Genomic DNA, 18,667 nt, shown 5'->3' on the forward strand with positions numbered 1-18,667 from the left:
ACCTATATTATTTACATCAGTACTTCCTACTCTCACTTTTTTGGCCAATTCTGTGTGATTAAATTGGCAAAAGTTCAATGCACACAAGGCGCAACTCAATTATATTTAAGATCACTCATTTATGTCATAAAGTCTTTCTCAAAAAACAAAAGATGCCAGCCCCACAGAACTGTATCATGTCACATAGACCCCATTAACGCAGTCTATCAACAATATAGACAGATTATTATATTCAGGGAAGTTCCCTCAAGAATCGCCTTATAAGTTCAATTTAAAAAATCAAAATAAAACAAGCCAGTACTGAGTCTTTCTATGGTATAGTTAAACTTGTAATATTTTATACATATTTTTTGAAAGTAGCCTTGATATAAATCCTGAAAAAAAGAAAAAAAGCAAAGTCCACATTTCTATAAGTGTCACGATGATTAATTTTATGTATCAACTTGACTGGGCCATGAGGTGTCCAGATATTTGGTCGAACTTTATTCCGAGTATGGCTGTGAGGGTGCTTTGGACACACTTTTAATATTTAAATCAACAGATGCAGTAAAGCAATTGCCCTCCCTAATGTGTGTGGACTTCATCCAATCAGCTGAAGGCTTGATTAGGACCAAAAAAAGCCAACCCTCATGCAAGAAAGAGGAAACTCCTCTTACCTGATAGTCTTTAGCTGGGACACTGATTGTGTCCTGCCTTTGGACTCTAACTGAAACACTGGCTCTTCCTGGGTCTCAAGCCTGTTGACCATTGGACAGAAACTACACCATTGGGTCTCCTGGGTCCCTAGCTTGCCAATGACAGATCTGGGGACTTGTCAGCCTCCATAGTCACAAGAGCCAACTTCTCATAATAAATCTCTTTCTATACATATGGATATACACATCCTACTGATTCTGTTTCTCTGGAGAACCCTGACTAATACAAATATTAAACCCAGATAAAAACCCAAATGCAAGTATTAAACCCAAACCCAAATCCAAAGATGAACAACTTTCTTCATCAGTCTGGCACCTAACTGCATGTCTCTTTATGAAGTATGTAATATTTTTTCATGAGCTGCCATATGTCATTCCATCACTCGCTCTAGAACTCTTTTAGGCACTTAAAACTTTGTATATTATATTAAAATTTAATGTATCAAGAAAGGATATAGTGAGAATAAACTGAAAAGAGTAGTTAGTAATGCCAAATATAAGGCAGTCTTGAAAAAAAGAAATATTCCACTGTAATCTCAGTACTTTGGGAGGCCAAAGTGGGAAGGCTCCTTGAGGCCAGGAGTTTGAGACAAGCCTGAGCAGCATAGTGAGACCCTATCCCCTAAAAATCAAGATTTTTTAAAAAAGAAATATTCCATTTTTTCAGTAAAAATATTAAACAAATTTCAAAAGGCAGAATGGCCAGCTTATACATTTAAGCATATAGGGATATGAAAAACATAGTTAAATATCTACCTATACTTTTTATTTCATTAATTTAATTGGATACTTAAAAACATACACTTTACTCAAATTCTTATGTGAGCATCTCAACACATGCTTTATTCAAATTCTGATGTGGGCATCTCCACCGTATAAGAGCCTCCTTTTTAGCCCTCCAACTGAGTTTTCTTCCCTTGGTTCAAGACAGGACACTCCTTGAATCATATATGATGGTGTTTCTGAAAGTTGTCTCTAAAGGCACAAGTACCTATTTATATAATATTAGCAGCTTTTTCTTCTAAATAAAAATATTTCTTTGAACAGGTATATATTTTGATGTCTACGATGTATTTGTCTCTTGGATTGCTTTTTAAATAGATTTTCAAAATTGCTGTTTGGAACAACATCCAATAGTTGGAATTGTGAAGTCATAGCCCCTGGAATCATGACTAACTGTGTTCAATTTCCCTGCTCCTCTTTGATGGATCCTAGCAGATGACCTTCACGAGCACCCAAAAGAAACCTTGGGTGAAGCCACTTCAGCCCACTGTGACTTCCTAAAGCAGTACTTGAAAGGACCCAAATATAAAGCAAGGTCGTCTCTTCTGAGGGATAATAAATTCAGGGGGAAGCAAACCTCACCTTTGTATTTGAGGATGTGTGGTGTATTTTAGTGCAATTCTGCCTTTAAGATAAAGTGCCAGCTGACTTAATGGCAGTTGTGATCTCTGCTTCATTTCATCTTTTATCTAATAATCCACTAGTTAGTAAACCTGCAAATCCTGAAAGAAACATAAGTACTCTTTTTCTTTGCAGTGTAATCACCAACAATAAAGCCTTATTTTTTTTTTGCATTAACATTCAACTGCAATGTATTTAAATGTTCCACATACAGAAAAACACCTGATTTTTCCCAAGATTTGTTAAACATAGTCCCTTTGGTGTCCTTAGTAACACTGCAAAGATATCTTCATGTAAAACTTAATGTGAGTCCTGATTACCTTACTGTGAAAAACCGTAAACACCAAACAAAAGTAAGCATAATATCCAAATACCTAAAACATAATACCCAGGTTGAAGGAAGTGTAAATGTTCAGATTCACCAGTGGGACTAGAATGTAAACTTCTTGGGTTGTGGTTCCTCCAAATCATCTGGCCACCTGGGTATCATATCCCACAAGCATATGGTAACACTGATAGAGTAAGCTCCAAGTGTTCCAACACCAGGACATTTCATGGCCACATCAGACCAACTGTATTTTTCACTTCCTCTCTTTCCCTAACTTTTCTCATACAAAGCTTCTTATATTTCCTTTGGCACTTAGTAATACTTAAATGCATCTTCACTGTCTCATTCAGTGTTTTTAGGTTTGGAAGGTGTATCACTTGGGATTGCTTTCAGCTGCATTAATTGCAATCTAGCTAACCAACAGCCCAACAGTGATTTAAACACAGAAAGCTTTCTTTTCTGGATATGCATGTGTGCGTGTTTTGTTTTGTTTTTCATGCAACAAGATGTCTGAAGGTATAATCTGACACTTAGCTGGTATCTCATGGTGTCATGAATGCCCCAGGCTACTTCTATTTTTTTTTTTTTTCCTCTGCTGTCCTTCAGTGAGGCTTTCACTTTCATTGTTATAGATGGCTGCTGGATCTCCAAGTTTGACACACTCTCCCTAGGCAAGAAGAGGGGGAAAGGCAAAGGGGAAAGAGGATGCCAGCCAAGTCAGTCCCTTTCTAAAAGCTTTCCAGAAAGTTCCATCCAGTGACTTCCACATACATTTGCCCAGCCACAAATGGGTCATACAGTCTTTCCTAACTGTAAGAGAGTGTGGGAAGCTGGATATGAGCTGAGCATTGCTGCTCCAAACAAAATCAGATTTCTGTTAGGAAAGAATGGATGTAAAGTGGATCTTAGGAAGGGAACAACCAATGCCTGCCATACACAAGTATCTGTGGTAAGCAGACATGGCTAAGTGCCTCTTCCTATCTAGGGAGGTTCAGGGAATTACTCAAGATCTCTTTTGTGCCAGGGAACTAGGGAGTCAGTCATCTCATTTGCTTTCATTTCCTCATCTCTGAAATTTCCTACTATGGTATTCCTCTTAGAACACCATTTAGAAGTGTTATGGTTTTCTGTTCTTAATCCAAATGTGACAAAATGTATTCTCCTTCTTCTCTGATAACAAAACCCAAATTCTGACGGGCAGCATGTGCTTAGCCTTAGATAATGAATAATGACTGGTCTAACCCAATCATGGCAATGCTGTGTTCTTTTGCCATTGATTGGTATTCAGTAGTAGGCATGTGACCTAGATCTAACCAATGAGTGGACATACACTGGGGGACTCATGAAAGATTTTTCACCTTTGGTAAAAAGTCATAGTTGCAAGAGGAGAAAGCCTTTTCTTCATATGCCTCTTCTTTCCTGTTTTAGATGCTGTCATGTTAACACTTTGTGCTTAGAGCTGTAGAAGCCGTCTTGTGACCATGAGGCAATAGCCAAAAGAGGAAAAAGCCTGAGTATGAAAGACACTGGGTCCTTTATGATATTACTGAGTTGCCAAACTAACCCTGGGATCCTCTACCTCCTGTTTTCTCATAGTAATAAATATCCCTGTGATTTCAGCACTATCACTTTAATTTTCTGTTACAGGCAGCTGAAAGCATTCAGAACTCACATACTATCTTAACATCATCTTCCATGTGTTATGGGCCAAGAGTACATTCAAGAGTAACTACAAAACTACATTCATTGTTGTATCCCTGTGGCACTCCCTTAGAGTTCTAGTGTTCTGTAGTGTACTTTCCACAGCCTAGAAGGATATATGTTTCCCTCTCTCCAGCCCTAAGAAACTCTTAATTTAAGGCTGACAAGATGAATGAGTTAGAATGAGGGTGAATCCAATTCAAAAGACGTAACAACAAGCAAGAAAAGCAAAGAACCTTGTAAACACCCATGTTATGGAGTGTGAGAGTGTAAGCTTAAGGAGGCTTTTATTTTGGGGAGAAGATGCATCACCTCTGTTTGAATGAGAGAAATTAAGTTGTAATTATGATGGTGTTTCAGTTAAAGTATTTGATGTGGAGGACAAGGAGACCATTCCCAACATGTTATTTAGCAAAGAATATGGAGGAGAGGCAGAAGACTGTGATGGAAAACGTTCAGAGGCCATCAACCAAAATGGTAATGCATTCGAGGCAGATAAACTTGCTTCTTGCTAGACAGAGGTGGGGTTAGCCCTGACATACGTCTTCAAAATTGCAAAAGGCACAGATCTGGGGGGGAAAGGGGGTTGATTCACCAAATCTTAGAATAGCAGAATGGCAATAACCCTACTCCAAGGCTTCCAGTTTTCCTCAGTTTAACTCCTTTTGCATACTGCAGCCAAAGAGATTTTTTTAAAAATGAAGATCACTCAGACTGTGTCCTCTTCCTCTTAATCTCCCCAAAGGAAGAAAAAAACAATAATCAATGGCAAATGGCAGTTGCAGTGAAGCAACACCAAGAACGAGCTTCGTGCTCGGGAGAGAACATTGCATATCTTCCTGTGGTTTCCAGTGCTCTACACACTTGGGGAAACTCCTTTAAGTAATGAACCACAGAAATGACCCCTGGAAATATAGTCTTCAAAGTGATCTTTTAAAGATCCAAATATTTCCTGTTCCCACTCTGCCCAGAGATCTTCAGTGGCTCACTACTGCTTCCATGATAAGATCCTAAAACCTTGTCACAATCCACAAGGCCTTCCTTCATTGTCCACCCCCGCCTGCCTCACTGTCTTTATCTCCCACCACACTCTGCCTTCTCTATGCTCCCACCTGCCATCTTCTTCAGTGCGTGGACCCTATTGTACTCTCTCAGGCCTCAAAACCATGTAACATCCTGGACTTCCTCTTCACTGGTCTAATGCCTACTCATACTTGGCTTCTGAGATTGTACTTCACTCCACATGGAGATTATCCTCAACCACGCCCCACTCCAAAACCAGGTTACCTTCCCAATGTGATATACTTGCCATAGCACTCTGCTTCCTTTTTTATAATACTCATCACACTTGTGGTTGATTGACTCTCTTCTCCTTTACATTGTAAGATCCATAAAGGCAAGGATCATGTCTGTCTCTTTCTGATGTGTAACAAGCCTGAACATACATACAGTAAATGGCCAGGTGTAATTTACCATTGTATGGATGCCATCTTGGGAGGGGGGATTCTAATAGTTCAAGGGCATGTATGAAAAACAGACTCATGGTAAAATAATAAGAATAGAAAAAAGTTACTCAGAGTGGTTTAATGGCTGGGGTATACCTTTTACTATTTTACCTAGACATTAAAGGAAAATCAGTGTCCTCCCTATCATGTTCCATGATTTTGTACAACTGAGTTTAGAGCACAAGCTAAGGTATCAGACAGCATTTGACAGCCCAGCTTCACTACTTATCAGCTGTGTGAGGTGATATAATCCCTCTAATCCCTATAAGCCTTAGTTTCCTCATCTTTAAAATGGGGATAATGACAAAAGCTTTTCAATAAGGGTTTGTGAAGATTAAATAATACATGGAAAGCTTTCATCCCAGTGCTTGCCACAGAGTTAGCATGCAATAAATGTTATCAAGAGTTCTTTATTGTTCTGCCCATCAACATCTGAGACAGAATATAAACACAACTGGTCCTGGGCCTGGTGGCTCATGCCTGTAATCCCAACTTTGGGATGCCAAAGTGGGAGGATCACTTCAGGCCAGGAGTTCAAGACCAGCCTGGGCAACAAAGCGAGACTCCATCTCTACAAAAAATGAAAAAATAGGTGGATATGGTGATGTATGCCTGTAGTTCTAGTTACTTGGGAGGCTGAGGCAGGAGGATCAACTGAGCCCAGGAGTTCAAGGCTGCAGTGAGCCATAATCATGCCTCTACACTCCAGCCTGGGCTTTTTAAGATTCCATCTCTTAAAAGGAAAAATAAATCAACTGGATCACTAGCCTATAAGAGCTTAATAATTGTTAGGTAGTATTACTATGGGTGTTATTGTTTTGTTATTTGTGGCAAAAAGTACTAGTGCTCACCTGAGCACACGACTTCCTTATGATCAGGTAGGTCCATGTTTGTCTTGGTCACTACTCCAGCCCAGTGCCTAGCACAGTGCTTGACACATGGTGTGTATGCAATGAACACTTAATGAGTACTTAAAGATCTAACCAGTATGATAGTGCAGATTCTCTTGTAAGCAAATGAATAGAGAAAGGCAGTATTCCACAGAGAAGGAGACAGGAAAAAAGAACAGGCTTGATTTTACTAAAAAGAAAAACACACTTTTAAGCAGTAAAATTAGAAGTTCCCATTTCAATGGCACAAAATAGAGAACTCATTGAGAATTGTGTGCTATAACATGGTCAAAGCAGAGGCCGATAATGAAGGGAGCATCATTCAGAACCATCACATGTATGGTCAGCTTTCAGACCCTGAAAACTCGATTAAAACATTCCAGGAAACCGCTGCACTTTCATTCTAAAGGAAGATTGTGAACTCTGTTCACATATTACACCCCTTCATATTGCTTTGTCTACCAGTGTGGCCTTTTATGAAGTGAGGGCTTCTTTCTTCTACCTTGCTCCATGACAATCAAACCCAAAATGCCTTCCACCCTTAAAAGGAAGTTTTGGTAAGTGCCTTATTATAACTATCACATATGACACAAGGCTCACCACTAATCGGAGACAGATGAGAATGAATTACTTAAATAGGACAGAAATAGCCATTCACTTAGAGAAGGTCCCAGTTTCTTGAAAGTCTGTGGCATTGAGACCATTTACAGTTTGCTGTCAAGATTCCTAGCAGTGCTCATTACCTTGGCTAGCAATCCCTCTGGACTACAGAAAACTTATCTGAAATATATATAATCACAGGCTGCAATGCCTAAGTGCAACAGGATGATTTAAAAAGCACCATGATAGTGTTCCCCCAGGACATTCATCTCTCCCTGTCTATTCATCTGTGATCCAGACAAAAACTTGGAATGCAATCTGTATATTGATATTCCCTAAAAAGGATTTCAGCAGCTCTTTAGGAAGAATTGTTTTAGCGGTTCTGGAAGTCTAGAACATTCTGCATTTGTGGTATTTACAGGTTTTGTTTCTATTTCATAAAAATAAAGCCCCACTAAGAGCAGTATTCAATTCCTATCCCAATAGGAGTATAGAATAGTGGTTAAGCACATGTTTTTTGGAACGAAGCAGACCTGTGTTCATCTCTGGGCTCCTCATAGACTTCTTCATAAACTTAGGCAAGGTATTCAACCTTTTCGACTCTCAGCTGTATCAGGTAAATTACTATGCGTGCACAGAAGAGCTTAATAAATGTTAGATGTTAATGGTATTAATATTGTTTTGCTGCTGTTGTCAGTTTTTCTAGCAGAGATTATTAGTATTCACCCATGTGCACAGGTAGACTGCATTTCCACCCATGCACACAGGTAGAACGCATTTCCAAGCTTCAGTGGAGTTAGGTGGGTCCAAATGACTGAGTTCCAATCAATGGAATGTGGCAGAAGTGATGTACACCCTTTCCTGGATGGGCCTACAGAAATCCTCTAGACTCTACTCCTCACTCTCCTTTTCCCTTCTCAGGCACCCTGAAGGCTACTTGTTAAAGAATTTAGAGCTACAGGATGGAAAGAACCTGGATCCTACCTAAGAACCTCCTAGGAGAGCCACCCTTCAGAAACATTTGCAGTGGATTCTGAATACGATTTTTTTTTTTTGCCGAGCACGGTGGCTCATGCCTGTAATCCCAGCCCTTTGGGAAACTGAGGTGGGTGGATCACTTGAGGTCAGGAGCTCAAGACCAGCCTGGCCAACATGGTGAAACCCTGTCTCTACTAAAACTACAAAAATTAGCCAGGTGTGGTGGCACGTGCCTGTAATCCCAGCTACTGGGGAGACTGAGGTAGGAGAATTGCTTGAACCTGGGAGGCGGAGGTTGCAGTGAGCCGAGATTGTGCCATTGCACTCCAGCCTGGTGAAGAAGTGAGACTACATCTCAAAAAAAAAAAGATACATATATATGATATATCTGATATATGGTATATACGACATACATCATATGTATACGTGGTATATACGACATACATCATATGTATATGTGGTATATACGACATACATCATATGTATATGTGGTATATACGACATACATCATATGTATATGTGGTATATACGACATACATCATATGTATATGTGGTATATACGACATACATCATATGTATATGTGGTATATACGACATACATCATATGTATATACGACATACATCATATGTATATACGACATACATCATATGTATATATGATACATATATACATATATATCATGTATATATGATACATATATACATATATATCATGTATATATGATACATATATACATATATATCATGTATATATGATACATATATACATATATATCATGTATATATGATACATATATACATGATATATATGTATATATGTATCATATATACATGATATATATGTATCATATATACATATATATCTGTATATATGATACATATATACATATATCTGTATATATGATACATATATACATATATCTGTATATATGATACATATATACATATACAATGTATATTTGATACATTATATACGTATATATATAATATATGTATACATATATACATATGTAATGTATATATGTATATACGATACATATATCCATATATATCATGTATATACAATACATATATCCATATATATCATGTATATACGATACATATATCCATATATATCATGTATATACGATACATATATCCATATATATCATGTATATACGATACATATATCCATATATATCATGTATATACGATATATATCCATATATATCATGTATATACGATATGTATCCATATATATCATGTATATACGATATGTATCCATATATATCATGTATATACGATATGTATCCATATATATCATGTATATACGATATGTATCCATATATATCATGTATATACGATATATATCCATATATATCATGTATATACGATATATATCCATATATATCATGTATATACGATATATATCATATATATCATGTATATACGATATATCATATATATCATGTATATACGATATATTCCATATATATCATGTATATACGATATATTCCATATATATCATGTATATATGATATATTCCATATATATCATGTATATATGATATATTCCATATATATCATATATCAGATATCATATATACATATATATGATCTATATACATATATATCATATGATCTGATTTATGATATATATGATATATCATATCATATATGATATATATGATATATGAGATATATATACATATATCTTTTTTTTTTCAGTTAAGCTACTGGGTTTTGACAAAGCTCATTACAGCAGTTAGCCTACTTCAGGGTTTCTCAGCCTGGGCACTACTGATATTTTGGACTACAGAATTCTTTGTTATGGACGGCTGTCCCATGCATTGTAGGGAGTTGAGCAGCACCCCTGGCCTCTATCCTGCTAGATGCCAGTAGTAACCTCTCCAGTAGCCATGACAACCAAAAATGTCTCCTGACATTGCCAAATGTCACCTGCAAAATCGCCTCTGATTGAGAACCAGCAGCCCACTCTGGCCAAAACATCACCATCATTGCTATCATCATCATCATAGGATATTGATAGTCTAGTCTCTCATGTTCCCCTTGAAATCACTGCAAAAGGACTCAAAGTTCCAAAAGAGGTCCAGCCCAGTTTTTTTAGGAGAAAAAAGTGAAATGACACTAAAATTTAAGAAAAGATAAGGGATCAAGCAGTAAACTCAAAATTATAGGAGACCAAAAAACAAAGTAAGAACCAAAATAAATATAATCTTTTTTAAAAAAAGCTAGTTTGTGTATTCCCAGCTACTAGGGAGGCTGAGGCAGGAGAATGGCGTGAACCCGGGAGGCGGAGCTTGCAGTGAGCTGAGATCGCGCCACTGCACTGGGCAACAGAGCAAGACTCGGTCTCAAAAAAAAAAAAAAAAAAAGGCCGGTTTGATCACTTTGGTAACCTAGAATAAAATGATTAAAACAAAAACAAACCCAAATATCTGGGTCTAGGAATTTCAGTGTGTCTAACAAATGCTTATAGAATATCTACCATGAGATAAGCATTGGGCTGAATATAACTTGGTAAATAAAACAGATATAATCCCTGCCCTCATAGAGATGAAAGGTAAATAAAAATATGGAGTTTTTTGTTTTTGTTTTTTAAGACAGGGTCTTGTTCTATTGCCTAGGCTGGAGTGCGGCAGTGAGGTCATAGCTCACTGCAGCCTTGAACTCCTGGGCTCAAGTGATCATCCGTACTAGCTAGGACTATAGGTTTGCACCACGATGCCCAGCTAATTTTTGTATTTTTTTTTATAGAGATGGGGTCTCACTTTGTTGCCCAGGCTGGTCTCAAACTCCTGGCCTCTAGGAATTCTCTTGCCTAGGCCTCCCAAAGTGCTTGGGATTACAGTCATGGGCCATTGCACCCAACCAAAATATGATGGATTTTTCAAACAGCTTAAACACAGTCATGAATTGACCACTGCAATAGGCAGACTTCTAAAGATGTCCCTGCAGGATTCCCATCCCTGGGCTGGGCATGGTGGCTCATGCCTGTAATACCAGCACTTTGGGAGGCTGAGGCAGGTGGGTCACTTGAGGTCAGAAGTTGAAGACCAGCCTGGCCAATATGGTGAAACCCCCTGTCTCTACTAAAAATACAAAACTTAGCCAGGCATGGTGGTGAGTGCCTGTAATCCCAGCTACTTGGGAGGCTGAGGCAGCAGAATTGCTTGAACCCGGGAGGCAGAGGTTGCAGTGAGCCAAGACTGCACCATTGCACTCCAGCTTGGGCGACAGAGTGAAACTCCCTCTCAAAAAAAAAAAAAAAAAAAGATTCCTGTCCCTGGTTATCCAATTAAACACTAGATTAGTTGCTGCCATGAAGAGACTTAGCATATGTATCAAGGTTACTAGTCAACCGACTTTAACATAGGAAGGTTATCTTAGGAAGGTTATCTTGAATTATCTGGGTATGCCTACCCTAGTCACATGAGGTTGTAAAAACATAAGTGGAAGGTGGAAGAATCAGTCAGAGTGAGAAAGCAGAAGAGGATGCAGGAGCTATGCTGCAGAGGGAAAGTCAGATTCCAAACACAAGAAAGAAAAAGATAAGATGAATCATTGATGGTTCTAAAATGTAGGAGGCTCTGTGTGAGGTCCAGAAAGAGGCCTGTGGGAGCTAAGGGTGGAGCCCTTCCTAACAGACATAAAGAAAATAGGGACTTCAGTCCTACAACCACAAAGAACCAAATTCTGTCAATAACCTGAATGAGTTTGGAAGTTGGTTTTTCTGCAGTCTCCAGTAAGAAACACAGCACTGCTGATACCTCAATTTTAGCCCAGTGAGACATGTATCGGGCTACTGCCCGATGAATGAGCTACTGCCTGTGGGTGATCATTACACATCTCAGAATAACAGGATTATTGATGCCTTGGCCAGAAGCATTCCTTTCCCTCCATTTTCTTTTTCTTTGAGATTGCAAGCCATATATTTCCATTTAGAAAACAGTATTTCATAATCTCTAAACCTAACATGAGTCCTGTGAAACCCTAGTCTACAGTTGAATGGCCAAAAATAAAGACTTGAAATTCCTTCAAAGCTATCCCATTTTACAAGGCAATGCTTTCTCTCTCTACCAAGAAAGTGTTCCTGCTTGATAGATTCCCCTCTCTTGCTGTATATTACACTTACTGCTCTATGCCTGTCACTCCCTATTCTCTTCCTAGTTGTTTGTGCCTTATTAAATTCCACATTTTGAAACAACCAATAAGAATCAGAAAGCCTCAAGAAGCCCTTTCTCATACAATCAGAGCTCCCTTTTTATCTAGGAATAAATTATATTTTCCAATCAATTCATGAGCGGGATTCATTGACAATATACTCTCTTTGTAACACGTTGTTTCTGAATGAGTAGTAAATGGTCTTCAATAAGGATACGGTGATACATTTTAGCTAAACTGTTTCATACCTACATTAACTCCCCTGTTAACTTACTTAGGAGTCTAAAGACACAATCAAATAGCTGTTTCTGACTATTATTCTCAAAGCGACGCTCCAGGCCGTAATCTCAGGACATGCATAAAAATATCAAGTAACAACTCAAAGGCCCATTTCGGCTTCAAATACCTTTGAATATTCGTGAGTTTGAGGAGCAGAGTGGGATAGCAGGGGAGTGGAAGAGGAGGCTTCTGAGAAACTTAATTATCTACATTTTAGAATGTTTCAGTCTTTGGCCTTTTAATACTGTAGTACAGCCTGGCTTCTGTCATTTTGAAGGGATTTCCCAGCTTAACCAAATCCCAAGGAACCAACCTCAGATTGGTCTCTTATCTAAGGAAAGATTCTGGCAACACAACAGGAAGGATTTGGAAAATTTAATGAAGATTTTGAAATACCCCTAACACACTTAATTTAAAGATAATACTTATTTCACCCAAATCTCCTAACCCCCTGTGGAAGATCAATTCTAATTTTTGAGGACAATTATTCATGTGTTATTGGCTTGAAGTACAGAATATATTAGTAAGTCTCTTCAGTCCTAAGTAACAGAAACCAAATCAGGCTAGGTTAAAATTGAAGGGGCATCATTAGAAGGGCCCAAGAGTGTCTCAAGGACTCAGAGGCAAAGATGCAGCCAGTTCCCCCCGGTGCCAGGAACCAGAAGGTGGGCAGGAACTCAGGGAATACAGCCCCCTTCTTTCTCTGCTTCTCAATTCTCATAGGGAAATATGGTTGTCCACAGATCTCAGGTTTACCTGTCACAGTTCTAGCCACATGCAAGGAATGACTGCATATCTCTGAATTCCAAATTTCAGAAAGTGAGACCTTGGGGTGGGAGGTGGGGCACGCTTGGATTCGGTGTCTAACTCTAATTCAAACAACTTTTGCCACGGAGCCATGTAGTAGCCAAATATGTTTCTAAGGCCCAAGGGACCACTCTTACAAAGATGGAAGATAGTTCACTAAAAAGAAGACATGCTTTCTAGACTCCACAGCCACCCCAGAAGTGCCAAGATAAATCATAGGGAGCCAGAGTTTAAGCAAGGGCCACCATCACTGCAAGTTGTCTCATCCAACTTCTCCCTTTATAGGAATTGACATGACTTCAAATATTCATGTCTGACACCAACGAAGAGGAATGTCTGTTCTTGAGCTCTTTTTCTCGGTTCCCAAGGGGCCCTCAATACCCTGCTTTACCATGTAGTGTGGATTCTGACAAAAGAACAAATTAAGTACTTTGATTTGATTTTTAATTTTTCCTTATAAAGACTTGCAATAAATATTGTGGGTACCTAGAAATAATCCACCATAGTGCACAACACAATCTGTTGACTTACCTTAGCTTCCATTTTCCTTCTTGGTCTGACATATAAATTCACCTTGCTCCTCAATTCTGTCACCTACTATTTTCAGCATGTATGAGCAACAGTAAAGTGCATGCCCACAGAACTCAGAAATGAGAAAACTAATATTGCTCTGTTATATGCATAATGGATCAATACAGAGGTATTTAAACACACAAGGAAAAAAAAAACAGGTCAGCAGGACTTGACTTTCAACTGATAGAGAATATTAACATGTTTATGGGTAGAAAAAGTGGTCAGTTGTAGAAAAATATACAAAGAAAAGCTACAAAGAGATGTTGGCAGTGGCCATTTAAGCTCTGTCTAGGGAAAGGAAGCCTTTAGTTAATGGCCTTCAAGCATTCTAATGTAGGGACACGGCACCCCTACTGTGGAAAGAGATGCAGGAGGTGGAAGGTAGCTAAGGCCTTGGAGTTTCAGTTCCACAGGCAAGGCTATCCTTATCATGAGAACTGAGCAGCATGAAGCTATCTGTAGTCTGACAGTCATATTGTATGTTGTGTCAAATGAAAACATAGCATCACTCAATTCCTTTTGTTCTCTTCTCTTGCTAAACACACAACTATCTGATGCTCTGGCTTCCCATGGACCTCAGGCCTGCTTAGAGGATGGAATGCAATAGTCCCAATAGTCTGTGCAGTGGGCCAACTGCTGGTTGTAAAATCACAAAGGGGCCTTCTAGGTTACCGCGTCTCACAAACTTGGGTAATGTAATTCCGTCTTGAAGAGAGAGTCCCCCATGGGTAAGACCATGGACCATGGTAAATGAGTGTACCCCAGGAGAACTGCTTGGGAAATAGTCACTTAGCCTATTCTCCTGGTGATGCCCCAGACATTGTCAACATGGACCCCTTGGAGCATTTCCTCGTTGATGTCTACATTTGTTAGCTTACTCTTAATTAAATTTTCTAAAAAGATGGCACAATAGGAGCACTGAGAACATGATTTTTAGGAAGAAAAGGAATCCCATGTAAACCCATTTCCATCTGTGGTTCTTGCCTTTCTGTCCTTATCCATAGGGCAGCTCATTCTTGCATATCTGCAGCTCTTGCATGCCTGCCATTTTGTATCTTCCTTTTTCTCGTTATATCAGAAGCATTATAATAAGTTACATTAGAACCCGTTTTGCATATTTTAACATTGCCTTCACAGTGAAACTATAGAGTGCTTTATGATGGCACTCTAGTGAATATTCTGTTCTGCTTCTGTTACATGACTACCTTAGGAAAAGTCTCCAAGAACTCCTGTCTCCCATGATTATCTCTCCTAATCAGGCTCTCTACTATCAAACTACTCAGCAAAAGGAACTCACCAACCTATAGTGCTACCAGAAGTCTAATAACATAACACTGTCACCACAACTTTTTCAGCACTAAACATGATCATTTTTAAAAATAGTAAGTTTATTAGGTATATAATGATACTTTCCAAGTTCCAGCCTGTTTATAAAGGACTCCGTATAAATAAGGAAGGGGCCCAGGAATGGTGACATATTTAACGTGTAAGTCAGGATGCTAAATGTCTGACTGAATTTGTTTATTTTTTTCTGAAATGGAGTCTTGCTCTGTCACTTAAGCTATAGTGCAATGGCACAATCATGGCTCAATGTAGCCTTGACCTCCCATGCTCAAGTGATCCTCCCACCTCAGCCTCCTGAGTAGCTAGAACTATAGGCACACACCACCATACCCAGATTTTTTATTCTTTAATGTATTTATTTATTTATTTATTTTTTGTAGAGACAAGGTCTTGCTTTGTTGCCCAGGTTGGTCTTGAACTTCTGGACTCAAATGATCCTCCTGCCTCAGTCTCCCAAAGGATTGAAATTACAAGTGTGAGCCACTGTGCCCAGCTCCTATTATATTTTTAAAAGGAATATACTGAGGAAAATACAAATGGAGTTCAACTGATAAAAAGAAATCTCTGTAATATGAGCAGGTGAATACAATTTACAAGATCATACTTCAGTATGAATTCAGTAGGAATTGCATGTTTTGCCTGCTGTGTGTCCCTAAGGGTGACACACTCCTGAATGGGACTTTAGTTTGCCATAAGCCTGCTTTGTTTTGTTTGTGGTAGAAATTCCATGCTATGAGGAAATGCTTTCATTTCTTTTGATATCTCATGAGCGCTTGTTGCAAAAAACATTTGTAGGCAAACAGCTTCACACATATTAAAAACTTGTAGCAGAAAGTTAATTCCCTAACATGAGTTGTCCAGCTCAGGGCTCTATAATCCTGTAATTCATTTTGGTTCCAATAAATACATACTTTCTGTGAGACCCTTTGGGGAAAGGGTAATTAGATATTTCACATCAGTGGGATATCTTTCTTTCTTTTGCTCCCCCTCCTTCTTTCCTTCTCCTTTTCTTCTCTTTAATTCTTCTACCCAGAAAAATTCTCAAGGAGCAAAAATACATTACTCTCTGCATTTTTATAAGTTGGCCAGTTTTGCTTCCTGGTTTTTGAACAGAAAATTATGCCTCAAAAATAATCCCACGTTATTCTCTAAATTCATTTTCCTCAGTCATTAGCCCATAACAGCAATTTTCCTTTTGAAAATAAAGAATAATGATAATTTGTTGAGACAAATCCTCACTCAGAATGATTCAAAGAGAATACAAATTTAATGATCACCCTGAGAACCCAAGTAATACATCTCAGGAAATAATAATAAAATTTATTATGGCCTTAAAATTGCTTAACTCCTTTCAGGAAACCCTGAATTATAGGGTAGTAACATAACCAAGGACTGGCAACAACTCACAAAAGTCTAGAAGAGTTTTGCCTTTGAGTTCATAGGCAAAGATGCTTAAATTGTTCCCCGTTCAAAAAATAAAGATTATTTATTATTTACTTTCCTGTGCACCGGACACTCCTGCAACATGACTATAGCTCTTGCGTTCTTAGATTTGAGCTTCAAGGTCTCTGAATGATGAAAAAACTTGTAGGGTAGCATGCCAACCAACTTGGGTTTTTTGTCTGTTTTTGTTTTTGGAGGAGGTGAACAAGGCAGGGAGAGGGAGAGAGGGAGAGGGAGAGAGAGAGAGAGAGAGTGAGAGATCACACTACCAGTAGCTCCATAAAGAAACCTGCAATGCAGAACCAAAGTGGATGAAAGCAAAAGGATACAACTTTTCCCTCCAGATGATTTTACTGGGAGGAAGAAAGATTTGAAACTATTGAGTGCTTTTTCTGATAACCACCTATGGCTCTCTCCAAAGACACACATGTAAAGTTGGGCAAGTTGTTTTCTGTCATGTCAGGAAAATATTTAGTAGCAGTCTTATAAAAGTAAGCACTCAGCACCGTCCCAGGGAGCTGTGGATTTGCTGTGCAGCCTTGTTTCCTTCAAAAGGTTCCTTTGTTGCTTTGTGTGTTCTCCCGACAAAGGGCCTGCCCTTCTTCTACAGATGGGTTTACCATTCTCTCTGCATGAAGACTGTTCAGAAGTACACAAACCAACAAACCATCCAAGCTGCCTCTATCTGATGGTCCTGGTATATCCAGAGTACTAAATAGTGGCCTACAGGATGGGAAATTCACACTGACTGACTCCACAGGAGACTGAGAAAGCTTAACTGGCTGATAGCTGTAAAGTCCTTTGAAGGAACAAGCACTGTTTAAAATTCTAAGTAGTAATCTTCTAATTTGCTAATGGAAAGAAATATAACCCAGCTAATGTGTGCCTCCCATTTCAGAGAGTATGTTTCAACAGCAAAGCCCTTTACAATATTTAGATAAACTTCGATGTATAGAAAGTGCAACAGCAAGGTAAACAGCAGGGCTTCCCGCTATGGCATTTTAAAATGTGGTGGGTGAAATTTGTCACTCCTAAGCAAGTGCCTATAGTAAAAATAAAATATCACTATTTATATGGTATGTGTTAAAAATTGTCCACTCTCCCCAACTACACCAGATCAAAACCTCTTGTTTTTTAAATTATGAAATTATTGAACTGTATTGAGCACACCCCTACTTACGAGTTCTGTAACCTGGGGCATGTTATTGAACCTCTCTGAGTCATTTCCTCATCTATCTAGACAAGGCTAATGGTAATACCTACACTGTAGGGCTGTCGTTAAAATTTTAAAATAATTTAATAAAATAAAGGCTAGTATTTATTAAACTCTAAATACATGTTTGCTGCTATCAGCAGCAGCAGCATCGGTCGGCAATCATGCCAACACTCCTCAAAGAAAACAGTTCTGAAAAGGCTGTGTGCATCCTTGGTCTGAAGATTTTCTTGGTCTAAAGAGTCTCTTGGGCTAGTGACCAAATCCTTCATTAATTTCAAGAGCTCTGGGAACTCTCTGAAACTGAATGTGGAATGGTATAACTACTGGTCTGTGCACATTTTTCTAGAAAACCTCACATCTTTCATCACATTAAGAGGTTAAGAATCATTGCCATATGTAGTCATTAGCTTACCTTTATCTACTTTCTACTTCTAACGGAGAACTAGAGTCCTGTTTAGAACAAGTAACCAGGACAGGGACAGAAGAAGGAGACTATGCATCTGTCACTCTTGCTGATTAGTCCCACCCTCTCCCAGCTTCTGGGGGCCTCCTCTCCCAAGAGTTGCAATCCTAGACCCACCTCCCATCTGCAGTCTCAACCTATCCTCTTCTAAGGACTAATCATGGCATATGGCAGGAGAGATTTAAGACTAGCTAGGTCAATGCTCTAAGCTCAACATCAAGTCACCTCTGAGGCAGGGTGCTGTCATGGAATGATCATGACCTCTGAAATAGGAAGGT

At 38.8% G+C, this 18,667-nt stretch overlaps 1 protein-coding gene and 1 non-coding gene across 10 annotated transcripts in view; both read right to left on the reverse strand.

Annotated features, from left to right (window-relative positions):
• The window catches only part of FHIT (fragile histidine triad diadenosine triphosphatase), a 1,503,390-nt gene that overhangs the window by 1,106,294 nt on the left and 378,429 nt on the right, over positions 1–18,667 (reverse strand). The window lies entirely within an intron of this gene.
• LOC112439533 (small nucleolar RNA U3) lies at positions 4,833–5,049 on the reverse strand. The gene has a single exon (XR_003027797.1). It is a non-coding gene; the product is annotated as a small nucleolar RNA U3 (small nucleolar RNA).

Source organism: Pan paniscus, chromosome 2, assembly GCF_029289425.2.
Source record: "Pan paniscus chromosome 2, NHGRI_mPanPan1-v2.0_pri, whole genome shotgun sequence".
NCBI classification, from domain to species: Eukaryota; Metazoa; Chordata; class Mammalia; order Primates; family Hominidae; genus Pan; species Pan paniscus.